Source organism: Rhincodon typus, chromosome 24, assembly GCF_021869965.1.
Source record: "Rhincodon typus isolate 14 chromosome 24, sRhiTyp1.1, whole genome shotgun sequence".
NCBI lineage: Eukaryota > Metazoa > Chordata > Chondrichthyes > Orectolobiformes > Rhincodontidae > Rhincodon > Rhincodon typus.
The window spans coordinates 38,531,668-38,556,993 of NC_063355.1; the positions used below are offsets into that span (position 1 = coordinate 38,531,668).

The 25,326-nt window shown below is 43.0% G+C and overlaps 1 protein-coding gene across 1 annotated transcript in view; it reads left to right on the forward strand.

The window, feature by feature from the left end:
• The window catches only part of wscd2 (WSC domain containing 2), a 538,109-nt gene that overhangs the window by 148,015 nt on the left and 364,768 nt on the right, over positions 1-25,326 (forward strand). The window lies entirely within an intron of this gene.

Here is a 25,326-nt window from a genome sequence, read left to right on the forward strand (position 1 = left end):
GGAGGGAGGGAATGTTTAAGCTTGTGGGATGGAGTGCTGGTCAAGCAGGTTATTTTTTTGTGGGTGGTGCCAAAGTTTTTGAGTCTTGTTGGAAATGTACTCCCCAAGACAATGGGACAGTATTCCATCATGTTCCGAACTTGATAGTGGGCAGGCATTGGAGAGACAGTAGTGAGTTGTTCTTCAGAGAATTCCCAACTGCTGAACTGTCTGAGTAGCCGCAGTATTTAATCAGCCCAGTTCAGTTTTTGGGAAGCTTTGGTAAGTTGCTGGTGGGGGAATTCGTCAGTAGCAATGAATAGGGGATGTGGTTCTGTTCTTTCTTTTTACAAATGGTCTTTGTCTGGCACTTGTATGAAATGAATATTGATGTTGGCTTTGGTTGTTTGGATAAAAGTTTGTGGATTCTGCATGTTGGTGCATGTTTGATGAATGTCCTCTTCTAACTCTGGGCTCCTCATCAACTTCTATAACAGATCTGCATTGTCTAGAAGCTCTTCCTTGGGACGGGTTGTGGAGAGGGCTTATAGCTTGAAGGGGATTGATATCTGCTGCCCTGACCTCTTTTCCTTCGTCCCTACCTTGATGGTGCACAGTGCTTAGACGTTCACACGTTTTGCATCAGAAAGGTTACAAGTTCAAGTACCACTCCAGCAACTTAATTCATGTAACGTTCCCACAATTGTCCAGTTGAGTTGTTAGTGGTGCCATGAACTTGGATCTGGCTGCACTCCCTTGAGATCCTCACCAGAATCCACAATGGAAAATCAGTTAGCACTGTCTGTAGGCTTTCAATCTGTAGTGTGACTCCCTCCCTAATAGCCCTCTGCCTTATAGATGCACACAGCGTCTCCAGTCAGGTTCTGAAACCCAGAGTTCAGGTTGGTGCAGCTGGTATCACTTCCTGTTTGCCTGGGACACATGACCGCAGTAAGATTGAGAAATAGTTCAGAAACCCATTTGACATTGAAGAGTCACACATTGCTTTCATTTTATTAGGCCCGTGATTAAGATCTATGAATAGATTTGGAATCAGCAAGTGAAGCTGATAGACTGATAGTGAAATAACTCTACAGAGAGTGGTATCATGTCACCAAGTCACTCTCTAATTATATGTGGAGAGTTCTTGACCCTAGTACACCCTTATCAGATTCAACTTCCAGAGTGTTAGTATCTCTGACACTTCTGTTTATATCTTGTCAGCCAGGGCTCCTTGATTGGACCAGATTAACAGCCCCAATCAGGGAGGTCATAGTCTATGAGGTCCACCTGCACCTCATTACAATCACTACAGCTGCAAAATAAGGCTATAACTGTCTTGGTATCATATAACCATGGGATCTCCTCATTAATACGGCTATGTGCTTATTCACTTCTGTAAAGCTAGGTAGATAAAGTAGTCTATATCATATTCAAGAAATCAAGTAGAGAAATTAAAAGAAACTTATTTACTGAGAGACTTGTGTGAATGTTGAACCCAGTACCACAAGGAGTAGCTGAGGTGAATCATACAGGTGCATATAAGGGGAAACCAGATAAGCATCTGGTTGAGAAGGGAAAAAATGATTACACTGATAGAATTAGAGGTTTACAGCACTGACAAAAGCCATTCGGCCCATCAAATATATGCCAGGCTTAACTATTCTAATCCCATTCTCCACCATTTGGCATTGCAACTGTGCATCTAAATACCTCTTCAATGTTCTAAGGGCGTCTGCCTTTCCCACCCTTACAGGCAGTGAGTTCCAGATTCCCACCACCCTCTGGGTGAAAATACTTTTCTTCACATCCATCTAAATCACCTGTCCCTTATCTTAAACCTCTGTCCCTGATCATCAGTCCCTGCACAGAGAGGAAATGTTTCTTCCTGTCTATCCTGTCTAACTGATGAAGAATGGAAAGAGGCGAGAATCAACTGTAAATGTCATTGTGGGCTGGTTGGGGAGTGCGGCCAGGATCTGTGCTGAATTCTCAATGTAAGAAGTTAGATCCTTCAATCATTATAGCAGAGACTTGAGTTAATTGTACGTAATGTACAACCAACACTGAAGGTCATAGAGGATGTGATTTAATGGCCTTTTAGCTGAGCTGATTATCAAGGGTACTATGATATGAGAAGGAAGACAGGAGGCTTGAGCTCAATGGAATACAGTGTACCATATTCTTTGATGTAATCTTATGTAATCTTCATATTGGCCGTGAGTACGTCTTATCTTTAATTAAGCTTCAAACGGCAGACTGCAAGTTGAATTCCTTTCTGTGGTAATTACTGTAGCCTTTATCAATAATATCTTTATCTTTACCTATGTCTAAAATTCAGTTACTTCAACACTTGTGACAGATGCAACTTATTTGTTGTCTTCATACATTGTTGAATGCAATTACTGGGAATTGGGCATTGTCAGTATTACCAGCTGTTTCTTAAATAAACATTTCATTGAGCGCTCTGAGTGTCCAGTTGGTAGACTGTGGGATTTCCCAGACTGAGATTGGGAATTCAGATTTGCCAATTTTGAGGAGAAAGCGTGAAGCTCCCCTCTGACATGAAACCTATTACCGTCCCTGATTCGATGTCGTCAGTAAGACAGGAAATGGCTTGGTGTTTAGGGCTTATAACTAAATAATCCAGTATAATAATCAAAGTAATCAGGACACTGAGGACTTTCATTCCCCAAGTGCTCACACAACCCTCCTCTGTTTTCATAACATTGTTGCTGACTAGAGACAAAAACAGAAGTTGCTGGAAAAGCTCAGCAGGTCTGGCAGCATCTGTGGAGAGAAAGATGAGTCAACGTTTCGGGTCGAGTGACCCTTCCTCAGAACTGAGTCTGATTTCCCTCTACAGATGGAAATTAGAATTAATGGAAATTAAATTAATGGGAAAATAGAGAGAAATCAGACTCAGTTCTGAGGAAGGGTCACTCGACCCGAAACGTTAACTCTGCTTTCTCTCCACAGATGCTGCCAGACCTGCTGAGCTTTCCCAGCAGCTTCTATTTTTGCCTGATTTATGGCATCTGCAGCGCTTTTGGTTTATGTTGCTGTTCGCCAGTTTGGAATGAATGGATTGGGGCAAGCATTGAAATATGACACAGCAAATGTTTTTTGCAATTTACACACAGGCCATGATAATGTGGTTAATTGTGGAATCTGTTACCACACAAGGCTGGGGAGACAGTAAATTCAAGAGAGAAACTGATCATTTTTTTAGATATTAAAGACATCAAGGGGTATAATGAGAAACTTGGAATATGGTGTTCAGGTAGAGGATCAGGCATGTTCAAGTTGAAAGGAGGAGCAGACATAAGGGCGAAATAGGCTATTCCTGCTCCTAGTTTCCATGTTTCTATGTACCTGCTGTATTGTTGGATGAACAATTCAGAAACTTTAATTAATGATCTGGAGACATGATGCTTCCAAAGCAGTTGGGGAATTTTTAAAAATTGAATACATTTGCAATGACGACATTTTACCAGTAATGGTGATCAAGAAATACCAAGATTGTCCTGAAAACCAAACTGCTTTACTCATCTCCTTTGGCCTTACCTGGTCTGGCCTACCTGTGACGCCAGACTCACAGTAATGTGATTGGCTCCCACTGCCCTCTGAAATCCCAAGGAAGCCATTCTGTAGTACTTGAGAAGGTAGCTCACTGCCACTTGCAAAAAGGCAACTAAGGATGGTAATAAATGCTGCCCGACTTCTAGAAAAATTTCTGAAGAAGGATCCCGACCCGAAACGTCAGCTTTTGCTCCTCTGATGCTGCCTGGCCTGCTACGTTCCTCCAGCTCCACACTGTGTTATCTCTAGAAAAGTGTGTCATCAGAGGCAATTAAACCCTTTGACCAGGCCTTCATGAATTCTGTTTAAAACCAATCTGTAACACTTCAGGTTGTTAGTAAGTTGAGCGTGTCACTAAACCCATGACAAGTGAGGCTGCTGACATCACCCTTCCTTCCTGTTTCCGAATTCTTACTTTGTCATTGATGGACGGAAAAAAGGATTTGAAGAGTTCAGAAAGGCTATTTGATTTGAGTTTGGATTAGTGTTACAATTCTCTTTCTTGTGCCAATACTGATCAGATGTCTCGACCTGCATTTTAAGTTTAATTGGTATCACAGAATGCTCTGACCCTCTGTGAGAACACAAGCATTGGTGAGAAGCAAACAGCACTAAGGAAACAGCAGGACATGTAACTCCATTGCAGGGTATCGTTTAAAATGGACCAGAATTCACAGCAGCGAGATGACTTATGGCAGAGGTAATAAGTAACAAAACAATAACAATAACATTCATAAACATCAAATTAACCCTCTCGGCTTTAAGGACTGCTATTGTTTACAGTGAGAAATGGAGCATTCCTTCAATTTCTTGGCTATATTTATTTGACTTAGTTTGCTATCTGTCGTAAACTTTTGTCTTTTCACCAACTTGACAGTGTGAATTGATTGGTGCTTGATTTTTTAAAGCCTTATTGATTGACAGTTTGTGGATGTCATGACCTCAGCTATTATCTAAGTCGCAAAAGTAGGTGGCAAGGTGAGCTGTGATGACGATGCAGAGATGTTTCAGTGTAATTTGGACGTGTTGAGTGAATGGGCAAATGCAGCATAATGTAGATAAATATGAGGTTATCCACTTGGTAGCAAAAACAGGAAAGTAGGCTAGGAACTGAATGGTGACATATTGGAAAAAGGCGAGGTGAAACTAGATCTGGGTACCCTTGTACACCAGTCACTGGAAGTAAGCAGGCTGGTGCAGCAAAGGCAAATGATGTGTTAGCCTTCATGACAAGAGGATTTGAGTGCAGGAGCAAGGTTATCTTGTACATGGCGTCGGTGAAACCACATCTGGATTACTGTGTGCATTGAGGTTGGTTGGCTCACCGAGCTGGTTTGTTGTTTTGCAGACGTTTCGTTACCGTATTCGGTAACATCCTCAGTGCAGCCTCTGATAAAGCGTTGGTGTGTTTTCCTGCCTGGTTTTTAAACTCTGGGGTCCGTTGCGATGGATTGCCTCACTTCTGGGTTTCCTCCGTAGTGGAATGTATATGGGGTCGAGTTCAATGTGTTTATTTATAGCATGCTTTGTGGACTGCCATGCTGCCAGGAATTCTCGTGCTTGTCTCTGTCTAGCCTGTCCCAGGATTTTGGTGTTGTCCCAGTCGAAGTCGTGGTTCTCCTTGTCCATGTGGATTGAGATGAGTGAGTATTGGTCGTGTCTTTTTGTACCCAGTTGGTGTTCATGTACTCTTGTTGTTAGTTTCCTTCCTGTTTGTCCGATGTAGTGTTTCTCACAGTCTCTGCATGTGTGAAGTTTGGGTCTCTTTATCTGAGGAAGGATGTTCTGCTTATGGAGGATAATGCAACAGTGGTTTAGCAAACCGATTCCTGGGATGGCAGGACTGATAAATGAAGAGAGACTGGATTAGTTAGGACGATATTCACTGGAGTTTAGAATAATGAGGGGGATCTCTTGGAAATCTATAAAATTTTCACAGGGCTAGACAGGTTAAATCCATGTAAGTATATTCACGATAACCAGGGTGTCCAGAGCCAGGGCTCACAGTCAAAGGACAAGAGGTAGGCCATTTATGACTGAGATGTGGAAAATATCTTCACTCAGAGACTGGTGAGCCTGTGGAAAATCTCTGCCACGGAAAGCAGTTGAGGCCAAAATATTGAATGTTTTCAAGAAGGAGTTAGGTCTAGATCTTAGAGCTAAAGAGATCAAAAGATATGGAGAGAAAGTCTGAACAGGAGACTGAGTTGGATGATCAACCATGATCATAGTGAATGTGGAGCAGGCTGAAGGGCCGAATGGCTTACTGCTGCTCCTATTTTCTATGTTTCTATGTTTCATCTCTCGTGTTGTAAACCAGCTAGGCCATTGGACCCAATATAAAAAGAGGATCATTAGCATCACTCCATTCCAAACGTTATCTGGAAGCAGTTGGTTCCACAACACACATAGCACAGCAGAGCTGAATAAACACAGGGAGCTCATAAAGACTTCAGGGCTGAACACACTGGGACTCTTTTATCCAGGAAGGAGAAGGCTGGAAAGTCTTTAAAATAATGAAGATGACACAGTGTGGAACTGGAGGGACACAGAAGGCCAGGCAGCATCAGAGGAGCAGAAAAGCTGACGTTTCGGGTTGGGACCCTTCTTCAGAAATGGTGCTGCCTGGCCTGCTGTGTTCCTCCAGCTCCACCCTGTGTTATCTCAGACTCCAGAATTGGCACTTCTTACTATCTCTTTAAAATAATGAAGGTGTTTGGTAGGTCATAAATAACAGAAAATAATTAATAAATCCAATTGGAAATTGAACCAAAAGTTCCTTACCCTGAGAGTTGTCAGAATGTGAACCTCAGTACTACAAGGAGTAGTTGAGGTGAATCCAGAAGCATTTAATGAAAAGCGAGATAAATCCATTCGTGGAGAAAGGAGTAGAAATAGGATGAGTTAAAGAAAAATTGGAAGAGGCCTCTGTGGTGCATAGTTGTTAACACAGAACAGCTGTGCAGAATAGTTTATATGTAAAATCCAAATAGTCTACAGGAGAATCTGAGACACATTAGGTTCATTTTGAAAATGTCTACATGGATTTTCCAACTATTACTACTTTCCTGTGTACCTGAGATTGTGCAGTTGGTCATATGAAAATACTTAGAAGGGATCAAGGAAGATAACAGGCAATATGTAAGTAGTTCTGATAAACTGCCTTTTAAAGGGTCATGATAAGCTTTGTCTGCCTGAAGAGATTATGTGTAGGCCTGATAGTTTTTTGTATCCAAAACCAAGGGGAGACCTTATCTTTGTCACACAAAAAAAAGCTCCATCTGAGATTTGTAAAGTGAAGTTGAAGATTTTGCAGGCATTCAGTTAACACATCACGAATGAGTTCAAGATGTAGTTGAAGGAGAACTCGAGTTAAGTCCAATGATTTCTCATCAATTGATGATATCCTGAAGATGTTTCAAGCAGAAAGGCAATTTTTTTCCATACATTGGAGATTGAGAGGTGTATCCTGAAGATGTTTCAAGCAGAAAGGCAATTTTTTTTCCATACATTGGAGATTGAGAGGTGTTGGCAGGTGCTTATATTTTCCAAGTGTCGTAACTCAGCTTCAGGATGTGATTTCTTTTCCTTCTGTACTAGTCTGCTCAACATTTGGCAATGAATGCTTGACTTAAGCTGAATAAATGCCCAAAAGGCTTCAAATAATACACTCCTGCACCATAAAGGTCAACAAGTTCATTTTAAAACTGATTTTCCAAGAGCTTGGACGTCCACAGTGTCAGCAGGTACAGACTAGCAGTAAGCTACAGGCTCATTGGGATTGTCCAGTAAAGGTAAAGTCACCACAGTCCTACTGTACAGTTGGACTGCTCCCTTATAAAAGAGAGATGACTGGTGCTGTTTTAATCTGTGGGTTACCACGCCTCAGGCAAAGAGAAAAGTTTAGTCGGAGAGATTTTCATGGCAACCTCAGTTAGTATAGGAATTGAACCCAAACTGTTGGTATCACTCCCACATTACAAAACAGCTGTCCTAGCCAGCCAGTGAGTCTACAGAGGACAAAACATCACAGTATGTACACAATTATTTTCTATAATGACCTGGAGTTTATTGTGCAAGTTATAGAATGTAGGCCATTCAGCCCTTTGAGCCGGTTCCTCCATTCTACATGGTGGACTTGTTGATCACGGTTGACTATCCAACTCTGTTGTGTTAGGGGTCACGGTGGAAATTTCTCTTTTTTTGGTGTCACAATCTGTGGTTATTCATGTGAATCAGTTAATGAGCATTCAGGGCAATATGTGTCATGAACAATGAATGCAATTGGCCTGCTGGACTCAACAGCCTTTCTTGTTTTATACTTGGGCTGTTGCACAATATCTGTGAATCGTTGACAGATTATCCATTAGCACTGCAACACATCAATATCAATCACACTGATTCATGGCAATGTTAGATAAATCCTGATTGCCATTTTTATTTATGTCTCAGGTTGAACATTTTGGTTCCACACCATGCCCCTTCTATCAGCCCAAGTTCAAAACAGATGATACTCATTCATCTAAAGCAAGTGTCTTTGAATGAGAGCATACGATTCAAAATTATTAACCTTCTGCTCAGGCGTCAAACTCTGAATCGCTTGATACACTATTAGGAACTTGCAATTTGTTTGATTCTTGGCACTGATGGTTTAAGATAAGTGGGGGAGGAGAGGAAGAGAAATGTGTTAAAAATGCTGGTCAGTATTGCATTCTTCTATTTATCACCAAAAAAATCAATCATGCACCACAGACTGGTGAACAACAATGTCAGACCCTTTACTTGAAGATTAGAACAAATGCACTATGTGTGCTAACTGGGAATCTCTGTAGGTGCTTCTGAACTGCAGAACTGCTGCTCTGTTCTGTTTACAGATTCATGGGATTTTGTGTCATGTCTTGTCTTGTGGACAGTGGAGGATAGCTGCTCCCATATCATAACAAAGGGTTAACTTCATAGATGGCTCACACATTTTGATACATGAAGGGAAATAGAGGAAACTTGCTGACAACCCCAGCAGAAGGGTTTCAGCCAAAGGATAGGCCTACGTTTCTTAGGCCAACCAAAATTAGTCCATGATGCAAGGACTCAGGGCTCACAGATGTGTCTGATGCAGGGGGAAGCTATAGTGCAGACAAAGCTCAAAGAGGCCAAATCCATAACATTACTTCAAAGAATACTTTCTTTCAAAAGAAAAGTATTTCATGCGATATTTACAGTACTTTCCTTTGGGGTGTAAGAGTGGTCCATGACACATTCAGAAATCCATGCTGTTTATTTGAAGTTGCAGGGTAGATCCGTGCTGTTTTTATAAGCCTGCTTTATCCCCACTTCCGCTCCTTCTGTTCTCAATTGTCGTCTCCACTTTCCCGAAGTAGTTGGTGGGAAGGGTCCATGTGTCTGGATGAGTGCTATATATGTACGGCCAGGTGGATATTATTGGTGTAAAGCCATAGCAAGTGTCATTAGGCTGTTGTGGATCTGTTGTGGATCTGTTTTGGATCAGTCCACTTGTCCTGTTTCATGTCTGTCAAACAAAGCAGCAATCAGTAATAAATACCTGGTTCTGAATTTTCTTCACTCCCACTTCTTCTCTTCAACAGTATAAGAGAAAGAGCTTATATTTATATAGCGTCTCATGATCTCAGGAATCTTAATGTCCATTATGGCCAATTAAGTGTTTTGGAAACACAGCCACTGTTACAATGTAGGACGCGCAGTGCACTATTTAAGCAGAGTAAGATCCCACAAGTAACTTTGTGACAATGATCAGAAAATTGTGTACTTTAAGGCATTGGGTGAGAGATGATGTAATTACCTCAGAGGCAAGTTAGCAAGGACATCATTCCAACTCTAATCCCTCACACCACCTTGCTCCCGCCACCATGCACACTCCTTGGGTCCATCCATGTGCCTCATGCCCCTCCTATCCACTCCCGCAGCCCTTCAGATGTAATGTGCCATCAACCATCATTCTTTAAATGGCTGGCCTGACTCCACAAAACTCTAACCAACTGGGGGTGTCTCTGCCTAACTACTCCAGTATCAAAATAAGTTGTAAATCTCACCTTGTAAAACCCGATTTCATGTTAATACAACATTGACCAAGGACCAAATCTGCCACTTTCCTAGTTCATACTCTTGTGTCTTCCTTAGTTTTCTCTTGTCTTTCACTATTTTCCACTTCCTTCTGTGTCTGTGTCTGCTTGGGGCTATGCGTTAATGTTTGTACTAATGAAACTTTGAATAATTCTCAGTGTGAGAATAGGGACTGGACAGGAACACCTTCAGATAAAGTGGAGACGACAATCTGCTTTCCAAGAGGCCTCGGTTATATACAAATGTAAATAGTCTACAGCAAACCTTGCTATTTTCTATGTCCAAGTCATTCAGAGCAAGAGGACTCAGTTTCAGACTCAATTCATGTTAAATAAGAGGACAATGGTTCCAAAACCATCTCCTAACTCGTTATTCCAACTCTTTATAATGGTGCAATGTTTGAATCACATCAATATGAGAGAAACCAATGGCTTCATGGAAATGCTGTAAGTGGACAGTGCCAATAAGGTTGTTCCTAGTTCGAAACAAGATTTTCAACATTTTCACAGATCACTCAGAACTTGTAAAATATTGAGAGTGTTGCAAGGATTCAGACCTAGATTTGTTCCAGTTTGCTTTTATCGTCGCATTATTGAATTCTCGGTCTTTGAGCAGAGGATCTCCATCTTTCACAAATGGGGACTGTATCCAAGCTGATGCAGGGTTACGCTTCAATTCATGAGGTAGCCAAAGATGCTGGCCTGGTCTTCACCAAGTTTGGGATGGTTCAGGACCCCTTTAGAAATGACAAATGTGTTCCAACTCCTGGGACTCCCAAACCAATTCCAGCAGTTTACAATTTTTTATGAGTGCCTTTTAAAGGTGCACGCTTGTTCAGTTTGTTAGCCCGCACTCACTCCCAACCGAGGGATCGGCTTCTCTCAGTCACCCTCAATTTTAAGGAGTCAGTGCAACTTTTTAAAGAGCAAGCTTTAATGGCATGTGACATCTGAGGGGCTTTGGGGGTTGTATAGGGGGGGCATGAGGCATGAATCTGGGGCCAAGCGGTGTGCATGGGGGTGGTGAGGTGATCTTGTTGGTGGGGGAGACGGGGTGAGAGCTGGAGGGCCTTTCTGTGATACACACACCCATTGTGGCTGCTGAAAATCTCTTCCTGGTTTGACTGACCCAACTTCAGACCCCACCCAGTCCATGGCAATGAAAATCCTGTGCCTTGTGGGCCACTTTATTCCAAACTAATGCAGGCCAAGCTCACAATGTTCCCAAATCACACTATCCATCTCAAAACCCTGGGCACAAACATCAGTCAACCACACAGCGCAGATCCATGCCTCTCACCCAACCGCCTTAGACCAGCAACGAGTATGACTTCCTCAAACATTACCTTTCTCTCGGACCACCATCAGGTTTACCAGAGTTTCACATCATTCCCTTCACAGAAGGAATTAAACTTCAGCCTAAATATTCAGTGAAAAAGAAGACGCGGTATTTCTCATTGTGCACAAACCAGAACAGAATCGCAAGAATGCCAAATCACACAGGGAACAGCCATTTATGCTGGATGAGAAGTGGGTGCTGTTTGATGGCAAGTGAGCTCTGTTTGGTGGAAGTGTCGCCATGGCAAACGCACCAGAAGGCAGATAAGTCCCAAGCTCTTTGCATGTTCAATCATAGCCAGTCGACTGAGTTGCCATGGGAAGTGTACCAGGAAATGGGTCACCGCCAAGTTATTGTTTAGATGAAAAAAGTGCCGAGTGCGGATGTGGCTGTCTGTTTGCAATGAACAGGCCCCTATGTATGAATATACGTTGCTATGGATATATATCATGAATACACGTAAATTACAGTTTAATAAGTGAATTGAGAAGCAGTGACAGCGCAAAGTATTTAAAGGTATTCATCATATTTTTTGCTCCATGAGATCATCACAATCACTGCCCCTTTCAAAATGTCCAAAAAGCAAAATTCACTCATTACTTTCACCCCTACGTCCTCTCCACTCTCTTAAATGTTTCACTGAAAAAGCAATAATAACAGAGAGAAATGGCTGAGGTGTTTCAATTCTTTCATGGGGATGTGGGAATCATTGGCAAGATCAACAATAATTGCCCATCCCTAATAGTCCTCTGAAAGGTGAGCCATCTCCCTAAACTGGTGCAGGGGAAGGTGATGGCCTAGTGGTATCATCTCTCAATAATTAATCCAGAGAGCCAGGTAATATTCTGGGGACCAGGTTCAACTCACACCATGGCAGATGGTGAAATTGGAATAAAAATCTGGTATTAGGAGTCTAATGATGACCACGAATTGATTGTTGGGGGAAAAACCCATCTGGTTCATTAATGAAGGAAATTGCCATCTTTGCCTGGTCTAGCCTACATGTGACTCCAAACCCACAGCAACATGGTTGACACTTAACTGCCCTCAATTACGGATGGGCAATAAATGCCAGCCTAGCTAGTGATGCCCTCGTTCTGTGAATGAATTAAAAAAAAACTTCATGTATTTTAGGTACATGCACAGTCCTGTTAGGAAGAGATTTTGATCCTGAGATAGTGAATGAAGTTCCTCAGCCAGGATAGCTTATGTCTTGGAGGGGATCTCGACAGTGGTGGTGATGTTCCTTTGAGCCTGTAAATGGTCGGAGTCAGAATCAGAGTTAGGAAGGTGATGTCAAAGGGAAGGTTGATGCATCGCTGCAGAGCATCTTGTAGATGGTGTGTACTGTTGCGACGATGCATCAGTGGTGGAGGGAGGGCATGTAAAGTTGGTGGATGGGATGCTGATCAACCAGGCTGCTTTGTCTTGCTTGTATTGAACTTCTTGCGTATTGTTGCACTGCATTTCAGAGAGTGCTTCATTGCATTTCTGACTCTCATGCCTTTCAGATGCTCGGTGGGCCCTGGGGAGGCTGGAATGAATAACTCGCCACAGAATTCCCAGCATCTGACACCCTGACATTGCTCAAGCCCACAGAGAGTTACTTTGGGATATGTATGATTGCTGAAGCATGGCCAGTTAATCAATATGAACAAAAGCTAGTTCAGCCTCTTCACATTGTCACATCTGAGGTAAGGTAGATTTAATTTTAGATTTTTTTATTCCTATATAAAAATAAAGAAGCTAGATCCCAGAGTTAAAATCATTCCTTAGGTTACTCAGTCTTCATTTAATTAATATCTTGTCAGCCACCTCTTCTTCTCAAGGACAAGAACAAAATTAATTAAACCTGCAGAGTTGCCATGACATCTCTTTCCCGCTTGGAATGAAGGGTAAATTCTGATCAATGACAATTTCTCTGTGCTTTCTGCCCTTGTACCATCTGTAAAATACCATCTTTGTTCAGTAATTATGGTGTCGTGGGTTTGTTGGAGAAACATTCTTGAGAGTTTTAAGCAATTAGGAACAGATAGTAAATGCTAGCCGAGCCAGTAACTTCTACATCCTGTGAATGAATTGATAAAATGTTGTACTGTTGCTTACCTAATGGTGATGAATTGATCAGAAGAACAAGGCATCCAGTATTTCTGTAATTTTCCCATCTTTTGGATGCGATGTTAAACCAGGGTCCATCTGCTTATCGTTTTGTTGTAAAAGATCCCATTTTTTGAAGTGTAGCAGAGCAATTCCCCTCCGTGTCCCGCACAATATTTACTCGCCACTGGACAGATGATCTCAATTATCGTATTGCTGTTTGTAGTAGCTTGCTAAGGGGCTCTTGTGGTGCGGAGTTAGATCCCTACCCCTAGACAAGGAGGCTTGGGTTCAAGTCCCACCTGCTCCAGATGTAATAACATCTCTGAACAGGCTGGTTAGGAAAAATAGATTAATAAAAAAATGTACAGAACTTGCTAGACATAAAGTGCCACCATCAATTACAAAAGTGACTGCACTTCAACTCCATTGGTTATAAAATATTTTGAGACATCCCGAGGTTATTAAAACGATACTTAATAATTGCAAATCTTTCTGGAATTCTTCTCACAAAGAACTACGGAACAGTATGAGAATAGGGACTTCAGTTATGAGGATGGTTTTGAAACACTGGTCTGTTCTCTAGAAGGAAGAGAAGGCTGATAGAAAAAGTCTGATCAAAGTTTCCAAATCCATGCTGGATCTAGACAGAACAGACAGGGAGAAACAGTTCCCACTGGAGGCAAGGCAGAAATCCAGGGAACACCCATTCAAGGTGATTGGCAAAGGAACCAAAGGTGAAATGAGCAGGAATGCTTTAATGGAGTGAATTGTCAGGATCTGGAATGCACTGCCCGAGAGTGTAGTGGAGGCAGCTTCAATTGTGGCTTTCACAAGTGAATTGGATAATTTTCCAAAGAGAAAAAAATGTTACAAGGCTACAGGGAAAAAGCAGGGAAAGGGAGAACAAGGCGAGTTTCTTTACCAGAGAGCTGACACAGACATAGTGGGTCAATTGATTTCTTTCTGTGCTACAACCGTTCTATAATTCTATACAAGAGGTGGGAATAGAGGGAGGAAAGGTGTTTTTGTATGGTGCCTTACTGTCCTATAATACCGCATGCCATCTTGTGAAATACCTATGAGGATGTGACAAAGTTGGACAATGTGGACTGTCAGCCTTCAGAAAGAATGTGCTCCAGCAGTGACTTTTTTTTACGCTATTGAAGGAGAAATATTGAGCATGGCACCAGGAAGACTCCTCTTCTGAATGAAGGAATGAATGATCTACTGTCACATATATTTTAAAAAAAATACTGTGAAGAGTGTAAATTGTCACCACACTCCAGTGCCATTTTGAATTACAGAATATTTCAAAAGAAATTACTGAAAAAGAATTCATCTTTTGTCCCCATCTGCTACTCCGCTTGACGTTGGCCGGGGTCTCTCTGTAATGGACTCTGGGATTTCTGTACTGGCCTCCAGGCTCCGAGACTACCAACACCACCACCACTGCCCAACAGGAGCCATGCTCACAGATTACCTCTCCGGGCTCACCAACTCACCAGTGTCGCCATGAGTCCCACTCCGGGCTCAACATCGTCACCTTCCTCCGCCATCTGTGCCAAAAATAAGAAGAGATGAAGATGAAGAAAAGAAAAGGTAGAGAAAGAAAACAAGAAGAAGGATGCGGCCAGCCTGGCGAACGGGAAGGGACGGGCTCAGGAGCCCGAATGCTCCCTACCGTGCTGCTTTCACCATCTTAGTATCAATCCTAGCGTTAGATCTTCAGCCCTTTCTGAACCACCTGACTGGACTGAACATTGAGTGAACATCCCATTGGAAGGAGAGCACCTCTGTGATTGGGCCAATCCCCCAGTAGCATGCTGGGATGTCAGACACAGTCAGGAGCTGGGATCACATCATAGCAGTTTCATCCACAGCTTTCTGATTCACTAGCAAGGACATTACTGGCCAAGTCATGTTAATATGTCTGTTAAAACAATAGAAAGGACATTGTGCCTCAGTTTCAAAGAAAAAGGGGGAGAAGAAAAGCATCTTTTTAAACGGGCATTCGTGAAGATTTGGAACTTGCAAAGGGTGAATAATATTTAGTCATTTAGTTGTATTGTTGAAAACAGAAACATTTTGCTCAAGCATTGCATTTTGCAATCATCAAGACATCACAGGAATTACCCAAGGGAAAAACAGCATTTATACTATATGAGAGCAGAGTACTGATTCTGACTGGTAAGGATGTCACCGTGGAGAATGGACCACTTAATACTGACCGACAGTTAACTGCTAAGCTTAGTTTAAATTTTAAATGATGTGGAAATGCCGGTGTTGTCAGATGACAAAGGAGCAGCGTTCCGAAAGCTTGTGATTTCAAATAAACCCGTATATAACCTGGTGTCATGTAACTTCTGACCAAATTTTAAATGAGGCAGATTGAGTCTAACTGATCAAAGTGTTGCCCTGAGAAATGAACCAGAAAATGGCTATTTTTTTTAGTTGAGACAGGAGCAACATACGTACATATTCCTTCTACCTGAAAAGAACACAGCTTTGTGTGTCCATGAATTCCAATACACAGAAGTGCACCATATTGTGAGCTTGACTGACATTCCTAAAACTGTTGTCAGCATCATTCTTAGCACACTCAGGATTAGGCAGCAAATGTTGTTCAGTTGGGAATTACAGCTAATGTTGGCCACTGAGTGTTGTGAGTTCTGCAAGCACACGATCAGCACTTAGCTTGTTACAAACAGCCAAAGGGATATTCTGAGATAGTAGGAACTGCAGATGCTGGAGAATCTGAGATAACAAGGTGTAGAGCTGGATGAACACAGCAGGCCAAGCAGCATCATAGGAGCAGGAAGGCTGACGTTTCGGGCCTAGACCCTTCATCAGAAATGCTTGCAGATGGCGGAAGTGTCAGAGGATGATGCGTTGGATCCGGAGGTTGGTGGGGTGGTACGTGAGGACGAGGGGAATTCTGTTTTGGTTGTTATTGCGGGGACGGGGTGTGAGGGATGAGTTGCGGGAAATTTGGGAGACACGGTGGAGGGCGTTCTCGACCACTGAAGGGGGCGAAGTTGCGGTCCTTGAAAAACGAGGACATCTGAGATGTACGGGAGTGGAATGCCTCATCCTGGGAGCAGATGCGACGGAGGCGAAGGAATTGGGAATAGGGGATGGCATTTTTGCAGGAAGGTGGGTGGGAGGAGGTGTATTCTAGGTAGCTGTGGGAGTCGGTGGGCTTGAAATGGATATCGGTTTCTAGGTGGTTGCCCGATATGGAGACAGAGAGGTCCAGGAAGGTGAGAGAGGTGTTAGAGATGGTCCAGGTGAACTTAAGGTTGGGGTGGAAGGTGTTGGTGAAGTGGATGAACTGTTCGAGCTCCTCGTGGGAGCACGAGGCGGCGCCGATACAGTCATCAATGTAACGGAGGAAGAGGTGGGGTTTAGGGCCAGTGTAGGTACGGAAGAGGGATTGTTCCACGTAACCTATTTAGAGGCAGGCATAGCTTGGGCCCATGCGGGTACCCATGGTCACCCCCTTTGTCTGTAGGAAGTGGGAGGAATTGAAAGAGAAGTTGTTGAGGGTAAGGACGAGTTCGGCTAAGCGGATGAGGGTGTCAGTGGAGGGGGACTGGTCGGACCTGCGGGACAGGAAGAAGTGGAGGGCCTTTAGGCCATCTGTATGGGGAATGCAGGTGTATAGGGACTGGACATCCATGGTAAAGATGAGGTGTTGGGGACCGGGGAATTGGAAGTTCTGGAGGAGGTGGAGAGCATGGGTGGTGTCACGGACGTAGGTAGGGAGTTCCTGGACCAAGGGGGAGAAAATGGAGTCCAGATAGTTGGAAATAAGTTTGGTGGGGCAGGAGCAGGCGGAGACAATGGGTCGACCAGGATAGTCAGGTTTGTGGATTTTGGGAAGGAGATAGAAGCGGGCAGTGCGGGGTTGGGGAACAATGAGGCTGGAGGCCGTGGGTGGAAGGTCACCTGAGGTGATGAGGTTGTGGATGGTTTGGTAGATGATGTTTTGGTGGTCGGGGGTGGGATCATGATCAAGGGGGCGGTAGGAGGAGGTGTCAGAGAGTTGGTGCCTGGCCTCGGCGATGTAGAGGTCAGTGCGCCATACTACAACTGCGCCTCCCTTGTCCGCGGGTTTTATGGTGAGGTTGGGATTGGAGCGGAGGGAGCGGAGGGCTGCATGTTCTGCAGGGGAGAGGTTGGAGTGAGTTAGGGGGTGGAGAGGTTGAGGTGATTGATGTCTCGACAGCAGTTGGAGATGAAGAGGTCGAGGGAGGGTAGGAGGCCTTGGGGTGGTGTCCAGGAGGAGGGGGTGTGTTGGAGACAGGAGAAGGGGTCAGTAGAGGGAGGGTTAGGCTCACGGTTGAAGAAGTAAGCGTGGAGGCGGAGGCGGCGGAAAAACTACTCAATGTCCAAACATGAACGGTATTCGTTGATGTGTGGGTGGAGGGGGACAAAGGTGAGCCCTTTACTGAGGACTGACCGTTCGTCCTCAGTAAGGGGGAGGTCTGGGGGGATGGTGAAGACTCGGCAGGGCTGGGTGTTGCTGTCTCCTCTGGAGCTGCTGGCTGTGGAGGCGGTGGGCGGAGTTGCGTCGGCGGTGGGCGGAGTTGCGTCGGCAGTGGGCGGAATTCTGATGAAGGGTCTAGGCCCAAAACGTCAGCTTTCCTGCTCCTATAATGCTGCTTGGCCTGCTGTGTTCATCCAGCTCTACACCTTGTTATCAAGGGGATATTCTGTTTGATGTTATCCACCAGTGTCTGGGATGTACAACCTATATAGCTGGCATCACACTGGCATTGAAACTCATATATTATAGAGCCCCGACCTGAAACATCAACTTTCCTGCACCTCTGATGCTGCCTGGCCTGCTGTGTTCATCCAGCTCCACACTGTGATATCTCCAGCATCGGCAGTTCTTACTACCGTATCACTCATATGTGTGACAGATGGAATGCCTTTTGGTTTGATAGCAGCATCCTGTTAGTGGTGAAAACCACTTACGTTGCTACTGCAAAAAACTAGAAGCATGAAACAGTTCTGTTGCTCACATCTGTTGCTCAAATGTTTCAGATACTTCAACCTTCCACAGTAATTTGAGGTTGACTGGCACGTTTCAGGATCAAAAATAACAGCCATCACACCCTTCATGAGCTTGTGCAGTATCCAGTGAATAATGATCTGATCTGGGTAACCACTATTCCACGGGGTGGTTTGATGAACCTTATCTGAGCATCAAGCTTGCACTGTGAACAAATGGTTCAAACCCCATTGATGAGGTTACTCATAAGACCAACCTTATAGCATCTGGAACTGTAAGAATCCCAATTAAGTATCCTGACCAGTGAATGATAGAGCAAATGGGGTCCCAGGTGAATGTCTCATCAGACAATGCAGTACTCCCTCAATACTGGAGTAAAGAGACATGGCCTTTGTCCAGTGTTCAAGTAGAGCTTTAACCCACAACAGAGATGAAAGAGGCTGTGAACAGATTTATGAGGAGCGTAAACATCAGATTAGGGTCATATGATCTCCTCTCACTTTTTACATTCTGCATAACAATTGGCTTGTGTTAGCTATCTGAAATTCATTACTACAGAGAGCTGTTAAGGCTATGTCATTAAGTATATTCAATGCTGAAATAGATAGATTTTTACGCAATAAGGAACTCCAGGGGAAAACGCAAAATCTCATGGAATGGCAGAGCAGATTCAATGGACTAATTGTCCTGCTTCTGCCCCTACATCTTATGTTCATCCTAACCTGTAAACTGCTTGAAAAATCTCCTGAACTCCAGCCAAATCACTGGCGAGGGCTTGATCTGAGAAATGAACCAATTCACAGCTGTGAGCACCAATCAGATCAGTAACAATCCTGAACCACTCTGACTCTCCAAGAACCAACTCCTCAAACAATGCAAAGATTTTGAACCATCCTATTGCTTGGCTATCATCCAAAGGTGAGCCGCAGAAGTCTGGAATGAGTGATAAGTTTGCTCGTTGGCCAAAACATCAGGGTGCAGTCATCTGTTTGTGCAGCACAGTGGCTCAAAAGACATGTGATTGCTCCTCACTGAATTGCTCAGGAAAGCACTGACCATCGCGACCTCCGACCCTGATGTCAAAGGAGACAAAGTGGGCATTCGTAGCTCAAGAGAACTATTCCCATCTGCCCATTGCACCATCGGCCTGTGGTTGTCAGTCAGATGTCAACATTATGGCAACCCATCTGCTTTAGATGAAAACAGTTCAAAGTAGAAGGGAATGAGTAAGAACGGAGAAACATCAGTGAAATGGGGAGGAGTATGGTACATACTGAATCAGCTCCAATAATGGCCAGCTTTTAAATCATATCCAGCTTGCTCTATGTAAATTCAAATCACTAAAATATAACAGTGCACATGTCTATCGTTCTGGTATGAGTTTCCTTATGGGGGTAACTTCTCATTGAAAATGTAACTTTAACCCTTAATCTGCTTTAAAGAAAGTTATACTTCCTTGTTTGAACAATATAAAAAGCAGTATCTCAAGCAGTAAATTCACCATTGTCCCACTTTCTCATTCAAGAGAGAGAGAGAAGTGGTGGTGGTTTAACCTGAGGGTTACCATGCTTCAGGCAAGAGGTAAGCTTGAGAAGGCAGGACCTTCATAGTGACCTCCACCAGTAGAAGAGGTGAGCACATGCTATAGGTATCATTCTTGCATTAAATACCAGCCATCCAGCCAACTGAGCTAGCTGATTCAAGCACTATCTGTTTTAAACAAACCCTAATTTTCTGAGATGGGGACACTATAAAAATACTGATTAATGAGGAACAGTTGTGATTATGAAACCTGACTGAACCAAAATGAAGACTGTTTAAGAAACATATCTTGTTACTCTTTACCTCTCACCTTTGTGCATGCTTTATTTCTTCCAGCACTTCAGCAAATAATTTCAGGTAGTATCCCCTATTTACAATTGAAATAAATTGTGTTCCCGCCAGCATTCACCTTTGACCTGCAAGTCATGCAATAAAAATTCAACTTCTGACAAGCTAGCAGCACATTGAAAGGCCAATTTTTCAGGCCTGTCAGAGTCCCTGTCACTGAATGAGATACTAAATTGAGACTCCTCCTTCCCTTTCAAATGGAAGATAAAGATCCTAATGCAGTATTCCAGGAGGAGCAGAGGAGTTCTGTCTGTCTCCTGACCAACATTTATCCTGCAATCAGTGTCATGAAAATCGATTGTTGTTTCACTGCCATTTGCAGGGCCAAGCTTATGGGCACAGGTTTCCTGTTATGCTTACTGAAAATTCTTCAAAGGCATTTACTGCACCAAACAAGAGCTAGTCTGCCTTTTTTTGAGTCATCTGAGAGGTTGATATGCTCTTGGTAAAGTGACTATATCAAGTCCTAAATGTTTTCAAGTCTGCACTTGGAGACCTGAAGCAACCAATGTTTGGAATTGGGTTTGCTGAAAAATATCTTCAGTGGTCCTGATTTAGTTGGTTGTTGTCAAGGTTGTTTTGTAAAAGTGTATGTTTGTAGCTACCCCCACACTACTCCATAGTTTTCACTAACTCTGCACTGAAGACCAGAAAACTACAAAACATAGGAGAAGAAATAGGCCATTCACCCCATTGGATCTGTTCTGCCATTCAATGAGATCTTGATTAATCTGATAATCCTCAACTTCACCTTCCTACGTTTTCCTTATAACTCTTGATTTCCTTGCTGATTAAAAATCTGTCTGTCACAGCTTTGATTATACCTACTGATCCAGCCCCAACAGCCGTCTACAATAAAAAAATCCGCAGATTCATAAGCATCTAAGAGAGAAATTTCTCCTCATCTCTTTCAAATGTGTGACTCCTTATTCTGTGGTTATGCCCATTGGTGCTAGACCATGCCACAAGGGGAAGCAACCTTTCCACATCTACCCTGTCAAGTTCCAAGTCCCCGAAGAATCTTGTATGTTTCAATAAGGTCACGTCTCATTCTTCTGAACTCCAATGAGTACAGGCCAAAGATACTCAATCTCTCTTGATAAGACAATCTCTCCATACTTAATGTCGGCCTTCTCTGGACTGGATCCAATGGCAGTATATCTTTCCTTCAATAAGGGGACCAAAAAGATTCACAGTGTTCAAGCTGTGGTCTGACCAGTGCCTTGTATAGTTTCTGCAAAACCTCCACTACTCTTATATTCCATTCCCTTTGAAATAAAGTCCAGCATTCTATTTGCCTTCCCTAATACCAACAGAACTTGGGTACCAGATTTTTGTGATTCATGGATGATGTCTCCTAAATCCCTCTGTTCTGTAGCTTTCTGCAGTTTTTCTCCATTTAAATAATATTCTGATCCTCTATTCTTCCTGCCAAAGTGCATGACCTCACATTTTCTCACATTATATTCTATCTGCCAAGTTTCTGCTCACTTGCTTAACCTTATATGTCCCTCTGCAGGTGTTTTGTTCCTTCAAAGTTATTGATCACTCACAACTTTCGGTTCTAGCAAAAGATCATTAACCTGATAACTCTCTCTCCTCTCTCTCTCTCTCTCATTCTCAGAACAGTGCCTGAGCTACTGAGCGTTCTGCTTGTATTTATTGTGTAGCTATATGGTACTTACTAACAGAGAGAAGCTAAGATTTATCAAATTGTAATGTACCACAATTTGGTGATGCATTAAATAGTTTCTGCCAAGTGCTACACAGGTCACACAAAAAGCAGAACAGAAAATTACTGGGATATTCAGCATTTGTGGAGTGACACATTGAGTTAATATTTCAAGTTGTGATCACTGTTGATCAGAACTGAGGAAACATGGTACTTTATTTAGTAGGTAGTGTAGGAGAGAGGGGACAGGAAGAACAAAAGCAGTCAGTCTGTGATTGTGTGCAGCAGGGAGAGATTAATTCACAATATTTGTCTCAGTTCAAAAGCCGAAGGAAAATTAAAGGGACAGGTAAGGGAATCAAAGATATGACTAGACAAGGTGTGAATGGTAGGTTAGCAGCCACCCAGATGCAACAAGAAGGAGTAGGAAAGACATAATAAAAAATAAATTAACAACGAAAGTGGAAAATGGAGGCAGAGGTAATGATCTAAAACAAATTGCTTTTGTGACAAATAACCTATTATAAAAAACACAAGATTTAGAAGCAGAACCAGGCCATTCAGCCCATTGGATCTGCCCCTCCATTCAATGAAATAGTGGTTGATCTGGTAATCCTTAATTCCACTTTCTTGCTTTATCCCATAATCCTTGATTACCTCACTGATCAAAAATCTACCTACCTCAGGCTTGAATATCATTAATGACCCAGCCTCAATTGGGGCAGCCTGGTCGTTCAGTGGTCAGCACTGCTGCCCTAAAGTGCCAGGGACCTGGGTTCAATTCCAGCCTTGGGCAACTGTCTGTGTGGAATTTGCACATTCTCCCTCTGACTGTGTGGGTTCCTTCCTATGGTCCAAAGAGGTGCAGGTTAGGTGGATTGGACCATGGTAAATCACCCATAGTAGTTGTTTGGTGGATTAGCCACAGGGTTAGAAGGATAGGATGGGGAGTGAATCTGGGTGGGTTGCTCTTTAGAGAGTTGGTGTGGACTTGTTGGGCTGAGTGGCCTGTTTCCACATGAGGGATTCTATGGGGCACTCTGCGGTAAGGGATTCACTAGACTCTGAGAGGGGAAAAGAAAATTCCTCTTCATCCCTGTTTTAAAAGGGTGTCTCCTTACAGTGAGATTTTGCCCCTTGTCCTAGACTGTCTCACCTGTTACATTGCGATCTTGTACTTGAGGTTAAAATGACAAAACATGAGATTTCTATTTTCAATCCCTTTAAGAGAAAGATTATTTTTCTTTTAGAAATTAAATGCATTTGAAACTTTTTCTAGTATTATATTTCCATGCACCCACCTCCCCATCTTTGGCCTCCCCTATGGAAATATCTTCATGATTTTTAAGTCAGATGTGAGGCACATTACACACTCTGTGCCAAACTATGTGAGCTATGTCCTGAGTATCGAAATGTTTGGAGATTTTCATATCAAAAGAGTTGAGGGAAGCATGCCCTTATGACAGCAGTCCTTTTTTTGTAAGGTGTGAAGGATTGCCATAACTGTTTTTTAAGAGTGAGGTTGTTAGTTCATCGTTTTTAAATCTTTCACAATTTCTGACTGGCATACAGTGATGAGATTTGTCAGGGGTAAGGGGTAACTTGAATTCTGGATCCACTTAAAAAGTGTCTAGATAAATTTGAATTAGGAATGAGAGCGTAACACATCACCATTTGGATGTTCTATGTTCGAAGGCTAATTGTTCCTGCTGGAAGACTGTCTAGTGATTGGCAAAAGGGGGACAGATTTGGGAATCTCCTCACTGTTCATTCAGTCTTTTGACAAAATAAAAACTAAGTGATGTTTAATTCGTGGTAGAATCCTTTAGTATTAAAGGAGGCCCTTTGGTCTATCCTGTTTATACTAGCTTTCAGAAAGAGCTGTTGAGCTGGTCCCATTCACTGCCCATCTGCTTAAAAATACATGTCTTTCATATACACATTGAGAGTTGGGAAACCTCATAACCTTTAAAAAGTACGAGGATGAGGACTTGAAATCTCATCATGGGGAGATGATGGCCTTGGGGTATTATTGCTGAACTGTTAATCCAGAGATCCAGCTTATGTTCTTGGAAACCTGGGTTGAATCCTGCCATGGCATATGGTGGATAGTGAATTCGATAAAATTCTGGAAATAAGAGTCCAATAATGATCATGTAACCATTTAATGATGACTGTGAACGTTTAATGGGAGGAATTGTGTCTGTTTTCCTGGAAGCAGTGGTGGGTTAATTGATGGTGTGAGCCCGTTGTTGTAAGGATGGATTTGGGGTTCCTGTTCAGTGATTTAGGAAAGTGTATTAACTTTGCACAATAGCCAGTGTCATTAACTTTTCACATTTCCAGGGCTATCATGCCAGAGTAAAACTCAGCTGCTGACAATTGAAAGAACCTTATTAATTCAATCAATTTTTCTTCAATTTGCTAAATTCCCAGCTGATTGAACATCATAGCATCCTGCTGGGGGAAGATGGGGAAGGTGGGTGGGGTGGTGAGTTCACATAGACTGTAACATTAAATCTTATCTGTTAGCAATGAGACTATTGTGTCTGTATTAAGGGGCCAGGAGACATCGGTTCAAGCCCCACTTCCTTCAGAAGTGTGTAAGAACATCTGTGAACAGGTTGATTATAAAACATATCTGTATCAAAGCTAAAAGGTTCTTCTGGTGCAGTTGTAATGTCCCTACCTCTGAGCCAGGAGGCCAAGGCTCAAGCCCCACCTGCTGCAGAGGTGCATTTATCACATCCCTGAACAGGCTGATTAGGATGGCAAGGTGACTCAGTGCTCAGCACTGCTGCCTCACAGCACCAGGGTTCGATTCTGCCCTCAGCTGACTACCGGTTTGAAGTTTGCATTTTCTCCCCATGTCTGTGTGGGTTTCCTCCAGGTGCTCTGTTTTCCTCCCACAAAGTTGTGCAGGCTAGGTGGATTGGCCATGGGAAATGCAGTGTTGCTGGAGTGGGTCTGGGTGGGTTGCTTTTTGGAGAGGTGTTATGGGCTGCATGGCCTGCTCCCATACTGTAGGGATTCTATTCTATTTATAAAAATATCTATCTGTGCCAATGGTCTGGTGAAATGGCAGGAGTGCTTGTAAAAGAAGATGAAACGACGGTGGGCCCAGAGAAAGAAAGGAATGCATTTGTACAGCACCTTTCATTATGTCAGGATGTCCCAAAAGATTTCATATCCAATAAAATAATTTTCAACTGTGATCACAGAACAGGAAATATAGTTACCAATTTGCAAACAGCTAGCTCCTACAAACAACAGCATGATGATGACTTGATAGTCTGTTTTAGTGATACTACTTGAGGGATTAATATGGACTAGGGACTCCAGGGAGAATACCTTTGCTTTCCTTAGTAAGTAGAGCCCATGGAGATTTTGCACTCACTTTCAGACTGTAGAACCAGGAGTCACAGCCAAAGGATACAGGGTAAGCCATTTAGGACTGAGGTTAAGGAGAAATTTCTTCACCCAAAGCGCGGTGAGCCTGTGGAATTCGCTGCCACAGAAAGCTGCTGAGGCCAAAACATTGAATATTTTCAAGAAGGAGTTAAGTATTGTACTCGGGGTGGAAGAGATCAAAGGGAAAACATGGGAACAAGGTGCTGAGTTGAATAATCAGCCATGATCATATTGA